The following is a 15,413-nucleotide window of genomic DNA, read 5'->3' on the forward strand; positions in this document are numbered from 1 at the left end:
AATAACCCAAAATACTTAAAATTAGAATTTTAAGGAGGAACCAATTCATGTCACAATTAACATAAATATCTATCAACCCTAAACATAATTTTAAGACTTTCAAAAACATAATTTTAATTTTTCAATTTCATTTAAAATCTTATAAAAACTTCGACAGAGTCTCCCCTAAAATTCGGATTTCTCCACCCTTCAAGGGTTCCATCCAAACCAAATATCCATCCAAACCAACATACAAGGGTTGAAATTCTAATCCATCCACCAAGAGGATTCAATCATTTTTACTAATCAACTCAAATGCACAATACATTTAATAGATATTCAAAGCAATCTAGCTTTGTAAAATAAACAAACACGAAATCATATAATTTATGTTAATTTCTCCATCATCAAACCAATTTTAATAACTAGAATAATCAACACAAATCTAACATAATCAACACAAATCCTATTCTATACTAACTAATAACAAATACGAACAAAATCTAAATTACTATATGATAACCAAAATGTAAATCCTACACAAAGTTAACCCTAATTCCTAAATTAACATATTAATCAAATCCTAAATTCCTAAATTAACATATAAATAAATTTTAAATTATAACTTATATAAGATGGAGATGCATGGAACCTGACAGCGACGAAGGGAGATGCAGCGGCGGTAGTACTAAACGGCGACGACGATGGTGTAGTGTGGTGCAACAACGGGGAACTGGCTGGTTTTCGTGAGAGGGAGAGGCGGTGAGAGACTGGGGCTGGAGTGGCGGTGGTGGAATCGGTTAAAGAGAGAAACAAATAACAGGGGTTTAGAGAGAGAGGGGCTTTTCGAAATGAAGGGGGAGAGCGTTCGTGCTCTCAATTTTAGAGCTAATTACCGTCGGATTTATCATCTGATAAATCCGACAGTAACTCCATGTGTGTCACCAAAATGTAATATTTAACTAAAATGGCTTACCGTCGAATTTTACTGACGGTAAATCCGATGTTAAAGTTCGCATCTAATTCCTCCCATTTCCTACCAAGTATTATTCACGAATTTAACATAAAAAAGTTAATCCGCTGGTAACTATTTGACTAATGAATTCTATCATAAAATCCTCCATAAATTTATCGGTAAAGCTGATAGTAACTCGAGACGCTAAATCCGATAGTACTCGGCGTATTTCTTGTAGTGCGGGACTGAGGGTGGAGAGAGAGGAGGTTTAAGGGTTAATGAGGATGGGAAACACGGTGATGGATCCGATCATGCTGGACAAAGTAATAAAGGAGAGAATGTGGGGTTGGGAGCATCTGATGATAAGGTGGGGGTACCCAAGGGTTTTAAGGTATCTATTAGGGACAAGGTTGTTAGTGGCTCTACACAAAAACCGTTGGTTGTTGATAATGCTCTTGACGGGGACAAGTTAGCTGTCATTGCTAGAAAGCAGTGATAGTGTCCTCCAAGGGTAACTTTCTTGGACGATGGTCAACGGGCTCTGGATGAACCTTATCTAGGCTCCATTGTCCTTACGGTTCTTGGGAAGCAATTCAGTTATACAGCCATCGTTCATCATCTCTGAAGTATTTAGAAACTCTGGGGTGGTTATGACATTCTTGAAGTGGGATTTCGGTTTTTTTTTTTTTGTTAAATGTGATCTTGCTGAAGATCATGAGAAAGCACTGCTAGGAGGCCCTTGTAAGATCAGCCGGTTTTACTTAGCCGTGAAGCAATGGACGTCAGAGTTTCGGCCTAATGAAGAGACCTTTGAGACAATGCTTGTCTGGATGCGCATTACTGGCTCAATATCTGATATTATCATGAGAAGGCAATGCGTAGGATAGCTGGTGAACCCATTAAAATAGATTTGGCTATTAAAGAAGCTAGACGAGGAAAATTTGCTAGAGCCTGCATCTAGGTGGACTTGAGATTGCTAGTAGTTATAGAGGTAATTATCGATGATTCTTTGTATAAGGTTGAATATGAAAGCCTTGAGCTCATATGTACATAATGTAATTGCTTTGGACATGTTAAAGTAGACTGTCCCAAAAAGCTCGGATCGCCGAAAGAAAACCAAACAGTTGAACCTAATGGAAAGACTGCCATCGAGGTGGGAGAGGAGCAGGGGTAAAATGAAAGTCAAATTTAAATCCAAACTGCATTTGTTTTTGGCAACAACGAGAATCACATGGAAAAGAATAAGGAAACTCCAAATGTCATGATGGATGCATTGCATGGAGTTAATGATGTGATTCATGAAGAGAATTTCAATGAAGGGTGGGTCCAAGTTAATAAAAGTAAAGGAAAGAACAAATCAATGGCTACTAATAAAGGAGTGAATGTATGTGGAGGAAAAAAAAAAGAAAGCTTAATATGGTCAAAGGCTTTTTTATTAATGGCCCAAAGGTGAAGACTCCTGTTGGACATGCTTCTAGACTTAGTTTTTCAAAATCCACTCCTTCTTTGAAACAACAACTTGATTAAGAAAACAATGAAGTGAGAAATTCCACAATCGAGAAAGAGGACTCGAAGACAACCAAAGCTCAGGAAGGGTCAGGTCCTTTAGTCCAAAAGCAAAGCTAAGTTTCTTACTCTCATCGTATCCCACTCTTTGGCTACTCACGGAAGAGAATTAGGTCGATGTCACTTTAAATCTCCCTAGTTGTAGTATAAAATATCCATAACCAAGGGACAAACATCTCTACCGGAGCAAAGGCTTGGGTTTAGAATTTTTAGTTTGTTCTCTTCTTATATCGTTTGGTTTTTATGGATAGTTTTAACATTATTGTGTGGAATATCAGCGGTGCATTGAATAAGATGGCACAAATTTACTATAAGAATTTGGTAAAAAAAATACCTCCCTTCCTTTTTTATTATTGTAGACACTCACTCTCTCTTTAATAATCTGAAGACTTTTTGGGAGTGTTTTGGCTATTATCCGACTGGTGCTGTGGAAGCTATGGATCATAGGGAGGAATTTGGTTTCTCTCTTCTCAACCTAATGCTTGTTGTTCTGTTATTGATTCCTTTGATAAGTGTCTTACGGTGAAAATTTCCCTTGGTATGAATAAGTGGCATTGTAGTGCTTGATGCCAGGGCATTTTGGCCAGTTTCACTGACCTTTTCTTTACTGTTTTTAGGGTAGTTTCATGCATTTTCTTAGGAAATAAGCTAGTTTTGGGTAGAAATTCACTTACACCTGGATTCAAGCATACATTGTGCATTTTACATGATTTCATGAGGATTTTGCATGAGTTTAGTGACAAATTGTATGCTGCATTTCCCATGACTTGGACTAGAACTTTGATGCACTCTATTGCCTGATTTCAGGACCAAAGGAAGCAAGGAATGGGAGGTAACTTGCAAAGTTAATGAGAAAAGTGATTGCCAATAACACTCTCGAAGCCATCATTACCCACGTTAAGAGTCACGTTAACTAAGTTAACGTGAACTCTAACGTGAAGAAGGGAATTTGGGCCAACGTTAGTGACACTTAACATTCTCACTAACGTTGGCCAATGCTTACAAGTGGCCACGTTAGAGTCCATGTTAACTTAGTTAACGTGGCCTCTAACGTTAAAAGGGGGAAAGGAAGTAAACGTTAGTGACATTCAACATTGTCACTAACGTTGGCTTAAGTGCACAATGCCACGTTAACTCCCACGTTAACTTGGTTAACGTGGGAGCTAACGTGAAGAGGCAAGGGTGGTCGACAACGTTAGTGACACCCAACATTGTCACTAACGTTGGAAGCAACCACACAACCCCAAGGAGCCACGTTAACTTCCACGTTAACTTAGTTAACGTGGAGGCTAACGTGAGAAAAGAAGGTGATGGCCAACGTTAGTGACACTCAACATTGTCACTAACGTTGGAAGGAGCCACACAGGCCACTATGAGCCACATTAACTCCCACGTTAACTTAGTTAACGTGGAAGCTAACGTGGATGAGTAAAAGATGAGCCAACGTTAGTGACACTCAACATTGTCACTAACGTTGGGGATGGCTAAGCAATGCCACGTTAAAGAGCCACGTTAACTAAGTTAACGTGGGCTCTAACGTGAGACATGGGGCACATTGGAACGTTAGTGACAATGTTGAGTGTCACTAACGTTCTCGAAGTATGGCAAGCCCACGTTAAAGAGCCACGTTAACTAAGTTAACGTGGGTTTTAACGTAGGAGCAATGGGGGCTTTTCAACGTTATTGGGAAAGTTAAGTCCCAATAACGTGTGCGAAGGACCTAGAGGCAACGTTAGTGGCAACGTTTGTGCCACTAACATTGAAGTTAACGTGGCTTTTACTTAGGAACGTTAGTGAGAAAGTTGATTGTCACTAACGTTCTCGAACTCATATTTTCACTAAACGTTAACACCCCTAACGCCCTGAGCAAAAGTCTCTGCCCACTTCACACTTTCTCTCTGTAAGTAAAGCCAAGCCCAAATGAAGAAAAGAACTGCTTCAAACTCAAGATCTAAAGGCCCAAGACTTGAAGAGCCAACTAGAAGATGAGAAGAGTAGTATATATAGGAGTAGCTTTGAATTATTTAGGGAGTTCTGGGAGTTGGAAAATAGCATAGAACTACTCCCTGTATTTACTTTCTCTGCACTTCTAGTTTTCATTATGTATTCTCCATCTTACTTTTCACTTTCCAGAGCTATGAACAACTAAACCCCTTTCATTGGGTTAGGGAGCTCTGTTGTAATTTGATGGATCAATACTAGTTTTCATTATTCTTCTTCTATCTTTTCTCTTGATTTTACTTGAAAGCTTTCGATCTTCATCCAATTGGGTAGTTATCTTGGAAAAGAAACTATTCATACTTGGATCTCTTCTGAACCTTGGAAGAGGAATGAAGAGATCAAGCTAGAAATGCTTTCTCATGCTGGACCAAATTGGGTTTGGATGGATACGTGACTATAATCCTCTCAATGCTTGATTTGGGAAATGCATGTGGTATAATCAGTGACCATACTTCATCTCTTCTCATGAGCAATTGACCAAGGAATTGGCTATTGATCAAGATTTGAGAGATTGAATTACAAGAAATTGTAATTCAATCACTTAAGATTGCCAAGGAGATCAATGAGTGCATTGATTGAGGAAGAGATGTAAATGAGATTGATCCGGAGAATGCAACATCTCCTAAGCCCAATGAACTCCCCATTTCTGATCTTACCCATTCTCTTTAATTTCTGTCATTTACATTTATGAGCAAATCCCCCATTCCCATTTAAGATTCTGCAATTTACTTTCTGCCATTTACTTTTCCGCCATTTAATTTTCTGCAATTCTCAACTCAATTTCTGATTCGCTCAACTAGAACATTCCTCTAATTAAATTTGCTTGATCAATCAATCCTTGTGGGATTCGACCTCACTCTATTGTGAGTTTTTACTTGACGACAAATTCGGTACACTTGCCGAAGGGGAATTTGTTATGAGACAAGTTTTCCGTGCATCAGTGCTATTTATGGCAGCCCCAATTTTGATAAAAAAAAATTGGCCTCTTAGACCACTTAATCTATTTATCTTCTCTTTACAATGGTCTTTGGTTAAAGCCTGGTGATTTTAATGAGATTTTGTGGTCGGAAGAGGCGATGATGTGTGATGACTTGCATCATTTACCTTTTTTCTTGTCTAAAAAGGACCATAAAAGAGCATAATCTCATTTGATCATTGCAATTCATGAACTATTTGATGAATATTATGGTACATTGCTTTGAAATAGATTTGTGCTGAATTTCAGGTGAAAAAGATAACAAAAAGGGAAGAAAATAACAAAACAAAGCTGGGCGTGTGAAACTGGCGTGCCACTTGGAACAAACGCCATGAAATTGTATGGGCGTGGCATGCCAGGAGCTAGGCGTGGCACGCCAGTATTGATTTGCAGAGAGAACTCTCAAAGCCTTTACATGGGCATGGCACGCCAGAAGTTGGGCGTGGCACGCTAGTATAGTTTTCCAGAGAAGCATGATTGGATCTTTTACATGGGTGTGGCACGCCAGAAACTGAGCTTGGCACACCAATATAGTTTTCCATAAAGCAATGCTGAAGGCCACTAAAGGGGCGTGGCACGCCAAGCCCATCATACACTATAGGCGTGCCACTTGAACCATTGGGCGTGGCACGCCAGTTCATCAATCCAGAAGGGACAACCACTTGGGCGTGCCACTTGGTGTCGAAGGCGTGGCACGCCAGCTTCAAATCATCACTTGGGCGTGCCACTTGAAGACCCAGGCATGGCACGCCAAGCTTAAAGGAGCCACATTAAAGTGGGCGTGCCACTTGAGCATCAAGGCGTGGCACGCCAGTACAAGTTTCCATAGAAGAGGTTGAAGGTCCAAAAAGTTGGGCGTGCCACTTGGTGTCGAAGGCGTGGCACGCCAGCTCTCAATCCTCACTTGGGCGTGCCACTTGAAGACCCAGGCGTGGCACACCAACACTAAAGAAGGCCAAAGCAAAGCTGAGCGTGCCACTTGGTGTCAAAGGCGTGGCACGCCAGCTCTCAATCCTCACTTGGGTGTGCCACTTGAAGACCCAGGCGTGGCACGTCAGCTACTGAACCAAGGAAGAATGCTGGGCATGGCACGCCACACACTGGGTGTGGCACGCCAGTTCTATCATCCAGAAAAGAGAGTGAAGCACATACAAGGGGCGTGGCACGCCAAACCCAGGGCGTGCCACGCTAGTTCAATTGACCAGAAAGAAGAACCAAGCAAACATAATGGCGTGGCACGCCAGACCCTGGGCGTGCCACGCCAGTTCAACTTTCCAGAGAGGAGAAGAAGAAGGAAAAGGCCTGGGCGTGCCACTTGGGCTCGAAGGCGTGGCACGCCAGGGACACCAAGATATGGGGCGTGCCACTTGAAGAGCTGGGCGTGGCACGCCAAGCGAAATTGGAGGCTGGGCGTGGCACGCCACTTAAACGCCTGTCACACGCCAGCCTGGAAGGTTACGTTTATTGAGTTTTCTTTTCCCTCCAAATTGTAATTTTCTTTTCTCTTTTGTATTTTCTTTATTCTAGTGTTAGGAGTAGTATAAATAACCCCTGAATGTACTGAGAAGGGTTGTTGTTTTGGGTTGTTGAGTAGTAGCTCTGTTGTAGGATAGTTAGATTTACTTTTCACATTATCTTCTTCCATCTCTTGTACTTTTCTCTTGAGCTATGAGTAGCTAAATTCCCTCTCATTGAGAGAGGGAGCTCTGTTGTACTTGATGGATTAATGATAGTGAATTTCTTCTTCTCTTCATCTTCTCTTTGATTTGCTAGAAGGAATTTCATTTTAATGTTAGTGTTCAATCATCTTGGGACAATGGTTGAATGCAAAATGGGTTTCATGGGAACCTTGGAAAAGAAAACATGAAACCATGCTAGAAATCCCTTCTCACACTTGAGTAGGATCTGAGTTTTGGTGTTTGGATATGGTGACATGTAATCCTGCCTCTACTTGGACCTATGATGATGTGTGCTATAATCAAGGACCAAGCATATCTCTCTTCATGAGTGGTGCATGGAAATCGTGATTCACACTTTTCACATCTCTGCACAACTAACTAGCAAGTGCACTGGGTCGTCCAAGTAATAAACCTTACGTGAGTAAGGGTTGATCCCACGGAGATTGTCAGCTTGAAGCAAGCTATGGTCATCTTGTAAATCTCAGTCAGGCGGATTCAAATGGTTATGAGGTTTTGATAATTAAAATATAAATAAAACATAAAATAAAATAAAGTTACTTATGCAATTCATTGGTGGGAATTTCAGATAAGCGTCTGGAGATGCTTTGTTGCTTCTGAACCTCTGCTTTCCTACTGCCTCCTTCCAACCATGCGTGCTCCCTTCCATGGCAAGCTGTAAGATCCTTTCAGTGAAAATGGTCCTCTACGGTTTCTGCATGGCTAATCAACTGTCGGATTTCTCGTCTCGAATGAAAAATACCAGGTACAGCTACCGCATGGCTAATCATCTGTCGGTTCCCGCTAGCATCGGAATAGGATCCATTGATCCTTTTGTGCACTATCATTGCGCCCAACATTCGCATGTTTGAAGCTCATCACAGTCATCCCTTCCCAGATCCTACTCGGAATACCACAGACAAGGTTTAGACTTTTCGGATCCCAGGAATGCTGCCAATGGTTCTAGCCTATACCACGAAGATACTAATCTCACGGACTCGGTCCGTGTATTAGATATCCAAGAGAATATACTCCGGCTATCGTCCAATGACTACGTTGAACATCATGTAGACCGCTTTGTGGTTGTCAGGCACGCGGATTTTGGCTTAGTGAGTAACGAAGATTGGGTGATTGTCACGGGTCACCCCTTTATTCTGACTTAACTGAATTAAGTATGAGAGTATATCTTGGAGAAGAAGTAGGCGTGAATTGAATAGAAAACAGTAGTAATTGCATTAACTCATGAAGAACAGCAGAGCTCCACACCTTAATCTATGGGGTGTAGAAACTCCACCGTAGAAAATACATAAGTGAAAAAGGTCTAGGCATGTCCGAATGGCCAGCCCCAAAATGTGAACTATGGTCTATGATAGTGTAAGACCGTCAATGAATACAATAGTAAAAAGTACTATTTATACTAAACTAGTAACTTAGGTTTACAGAAAATGAATAACTAAGTGCAGATAGTGCAAAAATCCACTTCCGGAGACCACTTGGTGTGTTCTTGGGATGAGAATTGAAGCTTTCTTGTGCATAGGTTGTTTCTGGAGTTAAACGCCAGCTTTGGTGCTAGTTTGGGCGTTTAACTCCAATTCTGGTGCCAGTTTGGGCGTTTTACGCCAAGATGTTTTAGGCTGGCTTTGAACACCAGTTTGGGCCATCAAATCTCGGACAAAGTATGAACAATTATACATTTCTGGAAAGCCCAAGATGTCTACTTTCCAACGCAATTGAGACCGCGCCAATGGGGCTTCTGTAGCTCCAGAAAATCTACTTCGAGTGCAGGAGGGTCAGAATCCAACAGCATCTGTAGTCCTTTTTCAGCCTCTGAATCAGTTTTTTGCTCAGGTCCCTCAATTTCAGCCAGAAAATACCTGAAATCATAGAAAAACACACAAACTCGTAGTAAAGTCTAGAAATGTGATTTTTGAATAAAACTAATAAAAAGTAACTAAAATATACTAAAAACTATGTAAAAACAATGCCAAAAAGGGTATAAATTATCCGCTCATCACAACACTAAACTTAAATTGTTGCTTGTCTCCAAGCAACTAAAAACAAAATAGGATAAAAAGAAGAGAATATACAATGAATTCCAAACTTATCAATGAGGATTAGCTTCAATTAGATGAGCGGGACTTGTAGCCTTTTTGCTTCTGAACAGTTTTGGCATCTCACTTTATCCTTTGAAGTTCAGAATGATTGGCATCCATAGGAACTTAGAATTCAGATAGTGTTATTGATTCTCTTAGTTCAGTATGTTGATTCTTGAACACAGCTACTTTATGAGTCTTGGCCGTGACCCTAAGCATTTTGTTTTCCAGTATTACCACCGGATACATAAATGCCACAGACACATAACTGGGTGAACCTTTTCAGATTGTGACTCAGCTTTGATAGAGTCCCCAATTAGAGGTGTCCAGAGCTCTTAAGCACATTCTTTTTGCTTTTGGACCACGACTTTAACCGCTCAGTCTCAAGCTTTTCACTTGACACCTTCACACCACAAGCACATGGTTAGGGACAGCTTGATTTAGCCGCTTAGGCCAGGATTTTATTCCTTTGGGCCCTCCTATCCATTAATGCTCAAAGTCTTTGATCCTTTTTACCCTTGACTTTTGGTTTAATGGGCTATTGGCTTTTTCTGCTTGCTTTCTCTTTCTCTTTCTCTTTCTCTTTTTTTTCTTTATTTTTTCGCAATTTTTTTTTTCATATTTTTTTCGCAAGCTTTGTCTATTCACTGCTTTTTCTTACTTCAAGAATCAATTTTATGATTTTTTAGATTATCAATAATATTTCTCTTTTTTCTTTATTCTATCAAGAGCCAATAATTTTAACATTCATAAACAACAAATTCAAAAATATGCAATATTCAATCATTCATTCAGAAAACAAAAAGTATTGCCACCACATCAAAATAATTAAACTAATTTCAAGATAGAATTTGAAACCATGCACTTCTTGTTCTTTTGCAATTAAAAACATTTTTCATTTAAGAAAGGTGAAGGATTCATAGGACGTTCATAGCTTTAAGACATAGACACTAGACACTAATGATCATGTACTAAAGGCACAAACATAGACAAAACATAAAGCACATAATTCGAAAAATAGAAAAATAAGAATAAGGAAATTAAAGAACGGGTCTACCTTAGAGATGATGGCTAGTTCTTCCTCTTGAAGTTCTTATTGAGTGCTTGAGCTCCTCTATGTCTCTTCCTTGCCTTGTTGCTCCTCCCGCATGGCCTTTTGGTCCTCTCTGATTTCATTGAGGATAATGGAGTGCTCTTGGTGCTCCATCCTTAGTTGCCCCATGTTAGAACTCAGTTCTCCTAAGGAGGTGTTAATTTGCTCCCAATAGTTGTGTGGAAGAAAGTGCATCCCTTGAGGTATCTCAGGGATTTCTTGATGAGGAATTTCCTCATGCTCTTGTTGAGGTCCATGAATGGGCTCTCTTGTTTTCTCCATCCTCTTCTTAGTGTTGGGTTTGTCCTCATCAATGAGGATGTCTTCCTCTATGACAATTCCAGCTGAATTGCATAGGTTACAGATGAGATGAAGGAAGGCTAACCCTGCCAAAGTAGAGGGCTTGTCCGCCACCTTGTAGAGTTCTAGAGGTATGATCTCATGAACTTCTACTTCCTCTCCATTCATGATGCTATGGATCATGATAGCCCGGTCTATTGTAACTTCAGACCGGTTGCTAGTAGGAATGATAGAGTATTGGATGAACTCCAACCATCCCCTAGCCACAGGTTTGAGGTCAAGCCTTATTAGATGAACCGGCTTGCCTCTTGAGTCTCTCTTCCATTGAGCTCCTTCCACACAAATGTCCCTAAGGACTTCGTCCAACCTTTTATCAAAGTTGACCCTTCTAGTGAAAGGATGAGGATCTCCTTTCATCATTGGCAAGTTAAATGCCAACCTCACATTTTCCAGACTGAAATCCAAGTAATTTCCCCGAATCATTGTGAGCTAATTCTTTGGGTTCGGGTTCACACTTTGATCATAGTTCTTAGTGATCTATGCATTAGCATAGAACTCTTGAACCATTAAGATCCCGGCTTGTTGAATGGGGTTGGTGAGATTTTTCCAACCTCTTCTTTGAATCTCATGTCGAATCTCCGGAAATTCACTCTTTTTGAGCTTGAAGGGGACCTCAGAGATCACCTTTTTCTTGGCCACAACTTCATAGAAGTGGTCTTGATGGACTTTTGAGATAAATCTTTTCATCTCCCATGACTCGGAGGTGGAAGCAATTGCCTTCCCTTTCCTCTTTCTAGAGGTTTCTCTGGCCTTAAGTGCCATTGATGGTTTTGAAAAAACAAAAAAAGCAGAGCTTTTTCCACACCAAACTTTAAAGTTTTGCTCGTCCTCGAGCAAAAGAAGAAAGAAAGAAGTAGAAGAAGAAGAAATGGAGGAGATGGAGGGTAGTAGTGGTTTCGGCCATGGGGGTAGTAGTGTGTATAATGTGTGAAAGTGAAGGGAGTGAGGAGGGGTATTTATAGGGTAGGGGAGAGAGGGAATCCGTGTGAGAATGGGTGGGTTTGGGAGGGAAATGGTTTGAATTTGAATGATGAGGTAGGTGGGGTTTATGATGGATGGATGTGAGTGGTGAAGAGAATATGGGGAAGAGAGTAGGATTTGATAGGTGAAAGGTATTTGGAAAAGAGTTATTGATGGGATTGGTCAATGGTATTTGGGGAAGAGTGTTATGGAAAGGTGTGAATAGGAGAGAAGAAGAGGTGGGATAGGTGGGGATCCTGTGGGGTCCACAGATCCTGAGGTGTCAAGGAATTCTGTTCCCTGCACCATTCTGGCATTTAAACGCCCTCTGTGTGCCAATTCTGGCGTTAAACGCCAGCCCTGCTACCTTTCCTGGCGTTTAACGCCAGCCAGACACCCTTTTCTGGTGTTAAACGCCCAGAGTGCTGTCCATTCTGATGTTTAACGCCCAGAATGCTGCCAGGCTGGGCGTTAAACACCCATTCTGCTATCCTTACTGGCGTTTAAACGCTAGTAAGCCTGTCCTCCAGGGTGTGCTATTTTTTATGCTGTTTTTTATTTTGCTTTAATTTTGCAGTTGTTTTTATGACTTCACATGATCATCAACCTAAAGAAAACATAAAATGACAATGGAATATAAATAAATATAATTAAATAACATTGGGTTGCCTCCCAACAAGCGCTTCTTTAATGTCAATAGCTTGACAATGAGCTCTTAGAGAGCTTCATAGACACTCAGAGCTTGATGATGGCCTCCCAACACCAAACTTAGAAGTTGAGTGTGGGGGCTCTGTTTGACTCTGTATTGAGATAAGCTTTTCATGCTTCCTCTCCATGGTTACAGAAGAAGGTCCTTGAGCCTTAAACACAAGGTAGTCCTCATTCAATTGAAGGACTAACTCTCCTCTGTCCACATCAATCACAGCTCTTGCTGTGGCTAGGAAGGGTCTTCCAAGGATAATGGATTCATCCTCATCCTTTCCAGTGTCTAGGATTATGAAGTCAACAGGGATGTAAAAGCCTTCAACCTTCACTAAGACATCCTCTACAAGTCCATAAGCCTGTTTCCTTGAATTGTCTACCATCTCTAGTGAGATTCTTGCAGCTTGTACCTCAAAGATCCCTAGTTTCTCCACAGAGAGTGGCATGAGGTTTATACTTGAACCAAGGTCACACAAAGCCTTCTTAAAAGTCAGGGTGCCTATGATGCAAGGTATTAAGAACTTTCCGGGATCTGGTTTCTTCTTAGGTAATTTCTGTTGAACCAAGGTATTTAGTTCATTGATGAGCAATGGAAGTTCATCCTCCCAAGTCTCATTACCAAATAACTTGGCATTTAGCTTCATGATTGCTCCTAGATACTGAGCAACTTGCTCTTCAATAATATCTTCATCCTTTTCAGAGGAAGAATACTCATCAGAGCTCATAAATAGTAACAGTAAGTTCAGTGGAATCTCTATGGTCTCTATATGAGCCTCAGATTCCTTTGGTTCCTCAATAGGGAACTCCTTAGTGGTCAGTGGACGTCCATTGAGGTCTTTCTCACTGGAAATAACTGCCTCTTCCTCCTCTATAGGTTCGGCCATGTTGGGTATATTGTTGGCCTTGCACTCTCTTTTTGGATTCTCTTCTGTATTGCTTGGGAGAGTACTAGGAGGAGTTTCAGTCACTCTTTTACTCAGTTGACCTACTTGTGCCTTCAAGTTTCTAATGGAGGACCTTGTTTCAGTCATGAAACTGAGAGTGGTCTTAGATAGATCAGAGGTTATGGCTACTAAGTCAGAGAGGCTCTGCTTAGAATTCTCTGTCTGTTGCTCAGAAGATGATGGAAAAGGCTTGCTATTGCCAAACCTATTTCTCCAACCATTATTATTATTGAAGCCTTGATTAGGCTTCTGCTGATCCTTCTATGAGAAATTAGGATGATTCCTCCATGAAGGATTATAGGTGTTTCCATAGGATTCTCCCATGTAATTCACCTCTTTCATTCCTGGATTCTCAGGGTCATAAGCTTCTTCTTCAATGGATCCTTCTTTAGTATTGCCGGATGCAGCTTGTATTCCAGTCAGACTCTGAGAAATCATATTGACTTGTTGAGTCAATATTTTATTTTGAGCCAATATGGCATTCAGAGTATCAATCTCAAGAACTTCTTTCTTCTGAGTCATTCCATTATTCACAGGATTTCTTTCAGAAGTATACATGAACTGGTTATTTGCAACCATTTTAATGAGTTCCTGGGATTCTGTAGGCATCTTCTTCAGATGAAGAGATCCACTAGCAGAGTGATCCAATGACATCTTGGACAATTCAGACAGACCATCATAGAATATAGATAAGATGCTCCATTCTGAAAGCATGTCAAAAGGACACCTTGTGATCAATTGCTTGTATCTTTCCCAAGCTTCGTAGAGGGATTCACCTTCCTTCTATCTGAAGGTTTAGACTTCCACTCTAAGCTTGCTCAACTTTTGAGGTGGAAAGAATTTGGCCAAGAAAACATTGACCAACTTTTCCCAAGAGTTCAGGCTTTCTTTAGGTTTTGAGTCCAACCATATCCTAGCTCTGTCTCTTACAGCAAAGGGGAAAAGCATAAGTCTGTAGACCTCGGGATTAACCCCATTGGTCTTAACAGTGTCACATATTTGCAAGAATTCAGCTAAAAATTGATGAGGATCTTACAATGGAAGTCCATGAAACTTGCAATTATGTTGCATTAGAGAAACTAATTGAGGCTTAAGCTCAAAGTTGTTTGCTCCAATTGCAGGAATTGAGATTCTTCTTCCATAGAAGTCAGAAGTGGGTGCAGTAAAGTCACCAAGCATCTTCCTTGCATATCCACCATTGTTGTTATTTCCGGCTGCCATGTCTTCTTCTTTTCCAAAAATTTCTGTTAGGCCCTCTCCAGAGTTTTGTGCTTTAGCTTCTCTTAGTTTCTTCTTCAGAGTCCTTTCAGGTTTAGGATCAGCTTCAACAAGAATGTTCTTATCCTTGTTCCTGCTCATATGAAAAAGAAGAGAACAGAAAAGAATAGGAATCCTCTATGTCACAGTATAGAGATTTCTTTATATGAGTAGAAGAATAGAAGAATAGAATGAAGAAGGGAGAAGAAGGAGAATTCGAACACAGAGAGAGGGAGAGGGTTCGAATTATAAGTAGAGGAGAAGTGTTAGTAAATAAATAAAATAATAGCCAGCCCCCAAAACGTGAACTATGGTCTATGATAGTGTAAGATCGTCTATGAATACAATAGTAAAAAGTACTATTTATACTAAACTAGTAACTTAGGTTTATAGAAAATGAATAACTAAGTGCAGATAGTGCAGAAATCCACTTCTGGGGCCCACTTGGTGTGTGCTTGGGCTGAGCATTGAAGGTTTCACGTGCATAGGCTGTTCCTGGAGTTAAACGCCAGCTTTGGTGCCAGTTTGGGCGTTTAACTCCAATTCTGGTGCCAGTTTGGGCGTTTTACGCCAAGATGTTTTAGGCTGGCTTTGGACGCCAGTTTGAGCCATCAAATCTCGGGCAAAGTATGAACTATTATATATTGCTGGAAAGCCCAAGATGTCTACTTTCCAACGCAATTGAGAGCACGCCAATTGGGCTTCTGCAGCTCCAGAAAATCACTTCGAGTGCAGGAGGGTCAGAATCCAACAGCATCTGCAGTCCTTTTTCAGCCTCTGAATTATATTTTTGCTCAGGTCTCTCAATTTCAGCCAGAAAATACCTGAAATCACAGAAAAACATACAAACT

The 15,413-nt window shown here is 40.7% G+C and overlaps 1 non-coding gene across 1 annotated transcript; it reads left to right on the forward strand.

Annotated features, from left to right (window-relative positions):
• The first annotated feature begins 14,013 nt into the window (after positions 1–14,013).
• LOC112725704 (small nucleolar RNA R71) lies at positions 14,014–14,121 on the forward strand. The gene has a single exon (XR_003164793.1). It is a non-coding gene; the product is annotated as a small nucleolar RNA R71 (small nucleolar RNA).
• The last annotated feature ends 1,292 nt before the right edge of the window (positions 14,122–15,413 follow it).

The sequence above is a fragment of the Arachis hypogaea genome, chromosome 11 (genome assembly GCF_003086295.3).
Source record: "Arachis hypogaea cultivar Tifrunner chromosome 11, arahy.Tifrunner.gnm2.J5K5, whole genome shotgun sequence".
Classification (NCBI taxonomy): Eukaryota; Viridiplantae; Streptophyta; class Magnoliopsida; order Fabales; family Fabaceae; genus Arachis; species Arachis hypogaea.